General features: G+C 33.1%; 1 pseudogene; it reads left to right on the forward strand.

The window, feature by feature from the left end:
* The first annotated feature begins 897 nt into the window (after positions 1–897).
* LOC149238255 (putative glucose-6-phosphate 1-epimerase pseudogene) lies at positions 898–4,875 on the forward strand (annotated as a pseudogene).
* Positions 4,876–5,928: the final 1,053 nt, after the last annotated feature.

Genomic DNA, 5,928 nt, shown 5'->3' on the forward strand with positions numbered 1-5,928 from the left:
TTGAATGTTCCAGTGGAAGTTTGGCAGATCCACTCTTTTGGGGAAATCATGTGCTCAATTACAGAGAAAATCTCAAGCATGAGGTGAAAATCCGGCATGACAAATCTCCATCTTTAGAATCGGCGACGTAGGTGAAGTTGATCTGGCCAATAAGAAAAATCAAGTTTTTGTTAGAAAAATATGGAAAATATCGCGCCAATTCCTCAAGCTAAAATCGAGCTTTTGTTCTCATCACATGGAAAACTGTGGATAGTGGGTCAAATATCCTTGCTAGTATACTTCCTCTTATAGTGTGGGATCATCCATTCTCGGCTATTGATGCCCAAAAAGCTGTGTATGCAACTGCTGGACCATGGACAGTGCAAAAGGAGTTTCTGCAGGTGCTTACGCATTGAGGCAAACATTTGAAAAAATTTATTGTTTTGCATTTATCCAACATGGCACTGACCATTGGTAGCATGCTTTCCATGCCACCTTGCAACATGCTCAACAACAAAGTAATGAAACTCCAATTGTATGGAAATTCTCTCCTCATTCCATCTTGTCACGTTCTGTTTCAGTTTCTTTACCTTTTTTAGAATCTGTAGTGCGAGAGCCTGCGCAAGATTTTGTTCCTATGTAAATCCACCGATTAATACTCTAGTTTTGCACCCAAAATAGTCCAATTCCCCATCGTGAGGATTGATACAGCGTTCAGGTGCTTTTGCTGGATTTTTTCCTCACAACTCGGGTCTAATCTGGTGCCGATTTGACCGTTAGAAAAAAATAGGGTTTCCGCGGTCGAAACTCGAGTGGCACTGCAATCCAAGAACTTCAACTACTCAAGTTTGAAGAAATCTCGCAACCATAGCTACCGCGGGGTTCAAATTAAAGGTACCATTCCCAAGGATGGACAAAATGATGGTCGATCTCGTCAAGGATTCCAATGGACTGGAGAGGTTAAAATTGATGGAACCTTGGGGATCCTCCGCTAAGGTGCTTTTATATGGTAGACAAGTTATATCATGAAATATGAATGTGATGAATAACGGTTGTTTGTGAGAAACAAGGCCCTTTTTAAGCCACCAAAATAAATCAGAAGAGGGATACACATTTTCTTTCCCTAGTTTGGTAGCTTTAGATTATTTGAACAACATGGCTTTTCACGGAACAAGTTGTGGGCAATTGATAGATGCCCTTCACCACTTCCAGTTGTAAATAATGTGTCAACTTTTGACCTTATTTTGACTTCCACAGAGGAAGATTTAAAGATGTGGTCTCGCAGTTTTGAACTATGACTACCGGTGTCTCTAGGTCCTCGAAAGCTCACATTGATTCCTAGTGTGAGGAATTTTGATACTAAGCCTTTCTCTTTCATGTTTTCCCTACATACTTACTTATCATTGTCAGAAATCAGTGAAGAGCCAGTGGAGGGTTTGGAATCTCCTGACCATTGTTGATAAAATCTCTCTTGTATGGGGTATATTAATGAGCTAAATGGCATTCCACTCGATATCGTGTCCCCACCTTGGTATCAGCTCGGTAGAAATCGTTGAGCCTTTGGTTGGAAAAGATTTGGTGCGGTGTTAGGGTTTTGGTATACTTGACCAATCACAATCTCCCGCCCTCCTTTGAGTTGCTTCACATCTATTTCTGAAAAATCATCAATGGAGACCTCAGATTCCAAAAATCACTGCACTTGTTCAAGGTGATAGTGAATCTGAAGAGGAGAATGTAGGTGGAGGTGAAACTGGTGCCATGGTTTTCAGATCGAATTATTTTGTATTACTCATATCTTATTTTTAATTTACTTTTTCTTAGATTTAGATTTAGTATTTGTATTTAATGTTATTGGAATTTATAGTTTTCATTTTCTTTTATTTTTACTTTTATTCTAATTTAGATTTAGTTTTTTTTTTTTTTTAATATTAGTTTAATTTAATTTGATCATTTTAGATTTTCATTTTTTTTTTCAGTTTCTAAATTTAATTAATAAATGATTATTTCAGTTTTAAAAAATCAAAATAATTTAAATCAAAACAAACAAACAAAAAATCAAAATATTTTTTTGTGATTTTATTATTATTATTATTATTATTTTATAACAATACAAAACAAATTTTAGTTTAAAAAAAAAAAAACAAAACAAAACAAATAAAAAAATCAAAACAATTAAAAAAATAAATAAGTAAAAATCAAAAGAAGAAAAAAAAAAAATCAAAACAATTGAAAAAAAATAAAATTGAAAATTTTGCAAATGGACATTTCATAGCCCTTCAAAATAATTTATCCTAAATTGTTTTTTTTAGTTACTTCAAAGGAACTTGCGCGCAAAGGAAACATGTAAAAAAAAATCATTTTATTTTATTTTCGTTGCTAAGAATTCATACCCATTCTTGCATTTTATATCTTTCTAAATGCTCTTACAGTTTTCATGCAGGATTTGCACTAAACTTTTACGATTGCACAGATGATCCAAGTTCATGCAGATGTGATCTCCAAAAGTGACATTCATCATTGAAAGCTTGAAGGAGCTATCTTTTAAAAATAATTTAAATTTTATTACACATGTCATGACACTTTCCGCTAAACAGAAAGATTTTGTGTCATGATATATTTACCCACACTTTCCTTAAAAGCCTCATCACTTATCCATGTTAAAGTCCACTAATTCATTGCCTCATCCATCATGACTTTATACATGTCTGAGTGGCATACATTTTCGTCTTCTTTACAATTCATCTTTTTGCCTCACGAATAAACCATCGAGCTATCTACATTGCCTTGTTTTCCTTTTCATAAAACCTCTTTTATCATAACATCAAGTATATATAGTCCTACCAATCAATTTGTATGAACTCACATTGACTAATGTGGGATTCCTTAAGGCCCACCTTTCAACAAGTCTTGACCCATCGACCTTAGCACCTTATCTCGGACAAAGACTAGAGTCATTATGAGTACCTTGAGGTTTGCATGCCTTAATGGAAAGTTTTCTTGCCAATGAACAATGAGAATACATTAATGTCCCTTGTTTGTTGGATCTTACAAGTGGCTGGACGTCATCTCATCTATTCACACATCGCAAGATATACATGGGAACCTTGGCACTCATTGACATTACTAGTGAGTATGCCTTGCATTGGTTAACGACATTCACCAATGGCCAATAATCCAATCACTTCTTTCCATGTTCGACATCGACACATTTATTCACATGGAAAGAATTGTGCCATGATATGGAACAATGTGAAGACTATATGATTCAGTAGGAGATTCAAAAATATTTTATGCTTTGGAGCAGATTCAGTAGCAGTAATAAAGGATCCACATTCACGACTTCATCCATCATGTATGCAAATTCTTCATTCTTGTATTCTTCATTCCATGATTCAGTAGCAGGAGGTACACTTTTCTACATATACACAATTTGTCCACTTAGGTAAGTAAAGGTATGTTCTATTCTAGCTTTTTATCATACAATTCCTTTTAATACTGAACTTATAATTTTTGGAAAATACTTCACCGTTTTCATTTGCATACGTTATATTCACATTCATACTCCAATATCACCTTTCATATGTCATATATATCATATATACATATGACCAACATACTTTTTCCAAACAACTACTATTGCATTATGATCCAAATGTTACATTTTTTGCAAATAATGATCGAAGAGTGAATGGTTAACTAAATGTTTTCAAAATCTTTTGATGCAACACAAAAACAAAAAAAGTATTTCTACACAAGAACCAATACTAATCAAATTTTGGTTTTCACACAAGAACCAACCAAAATAATATGTTGCAATCAAATGTTTTTTTAGAAAGAAAACTTCGGAAAAAGTAACAAAGTTGTCAAAAAGAAAATTATGCGAAGTTAAAAAAAACTATATCAACCAAAGTTCATATAAAAGAAAGACAATGCAAAAAGATTAAATCATGATTAAGTGAACCAATGCAATAGATTGCATGAGGACATGCAATAACTTAAGTTGGGGGGTATGTTGGGCCGCCAAATAAACATACATTTTCACACCATTTTTGCCTTTATCCTCACTTTGTCACCTCATTTTATCACATTACCATTACATAACCCTATATTTCCATTACCATATGGGTTCATATTTTCATTTTCAAAATTTATTTATTTTATGTATTTAAAGTGAATTTATGATTAAAAGTTAGAAGAATAACATGTATTTTCTTAGACCTAAAGGTGGAATGAGTTTGGTGACATGTGCAGGTGATTTGGAAGGTTCGAAGACATTCTTATGTGGCCTCCAAGACTCCAATTCGAATTCTCTTGAAGATTTGAAGGAGATTTGGGATAGGGGTCAAGCATATCTCAGGGAGAAAAATCACGGATAAAGGAATATGTGTCTCATATTGGTTGTAACCATATGAAAGATTTGTGGATCTAGGAGGGATTAATGGATCTCCATTAATGGGTTAGCTGCTTATGTATTTCTATAAATAGGAGTACCTACTCCATTCCAAGGTGAAGGACTCTTGGACAATGCATCCTATTTTACGATGGAATAGAATAAAGTTTTCATTCTATATAGTTTTAGATAAAAATTGTCTTAAGGTAGTATATGAATTTGTGAAACAGTTTGTCACTTTTGTCTTAAGAGAATTGAGCTCACTCTAAAATGATCAAAGAAACATTTTGTTTCATTATAGATTTTATTTTCAATTAATTACTTATATGTTTGAATATTTTTCATTATTAATGAATGAATTTTAGCTAAGTTCTAATTAGCATATGAGGGGACAACTAAGAGTCTAACTTATGGTCTCATTCTATTTGTTCTGAAGAATAACTAAAGTTAATTTTATTTTCTTTATTTCAAGTTATTTTTGAGTTGATGACTTGATGCAATGGTAATGTTGTTGGAATAGAATTCTGAGGAAGGACAAACAAGACCTCCTAAATTATGATCCTCTTCTCTTTCCTTGTATACATCGCATACTACTGCTCTTTAGTTTCTCTTCTTGAGAACAATACTATGGGGAAGGACAACCAGGACCTCCTAAATTAGGAACCTCTTCCTTCACTTACTGCACCTTGAATTTGAGACTTTTTAGTTTTCTTAGCTTAGAGTTAGTTTCCTACTCCTGTATATATTTTGCTGGCATCATCATAAGCTTATGAGTATCCCTAGTTGATAATTCAATGAAAACTAATTTAAGCAATTAAATTTCCTAACAGGTGTGAAATCAAACTTTTCATTTACATAATACAAACACCAAATTTAACCCGTGTTAGCCAAAATTTTACCCTTACAACTCTCTCATCCAATATTAAATACTTCATTAGTCGACGGGTAATATCCTTAACAATATATTAAATATTTCAAGCATTCATATTAATAGAAAAAATACGAATAGTATTTAATATTAACTTATAATGCAGGTAGCTTCCAAGTTGACATATGAGACCCCCTTGTTTGTGAGACAAGGAATGCCCTCCATTCAATGCTTTAACTATTTAATAGATGGAGGTGTACATACCTTAATTTCCTCTAGATCCAATCTTGTGACCTTTAAAGAGGAAACACTTTAACACAAATCGAACAAGTAAATACAAAATTAATTTGCATATGTATCAAAGTTACTTTGAGAGTTACATGGCACACTTAATTTTGTATAGAGGCAAAGGAAAAATTGAAGGGTTGATCACAAAAACATGTATGGTCAATTATGATTATCGTAGGTATATTAGCTTAGTTTTCCAAATCCAAAACTTGCACACTTTGTTACTATTGTTAAAGGCATGTCATGATGGTTTATTGGTTTAACATCATGTACATTTAGTTGTGTCTATTAAAGGCATGTCAGTTCAATGAGAAAACCAATGGTTTGTCAAATTGGTCAGCTTAGTGAGTTACATGTTAATCATCTTAGTGAACAACATATTAAGTCAATTAGCTTAGTCATT

The sequence above is a fragment of the Pinus tabuliformis genome, chromosome 8 (assembly GCF_031772625.1).
Source record: "Pinus tabuliformis cultivar Carrire ecotype Pingquan chromosome 8, CPIR1, whole genome shotgun sequence".
Classification (NCBI taxonomy): Eukaryota; Viridiplantae; Streptophyta; class Pinopsida; order Pinales; family Pinaceae; genus Pinus; species Pinus tabuliformis.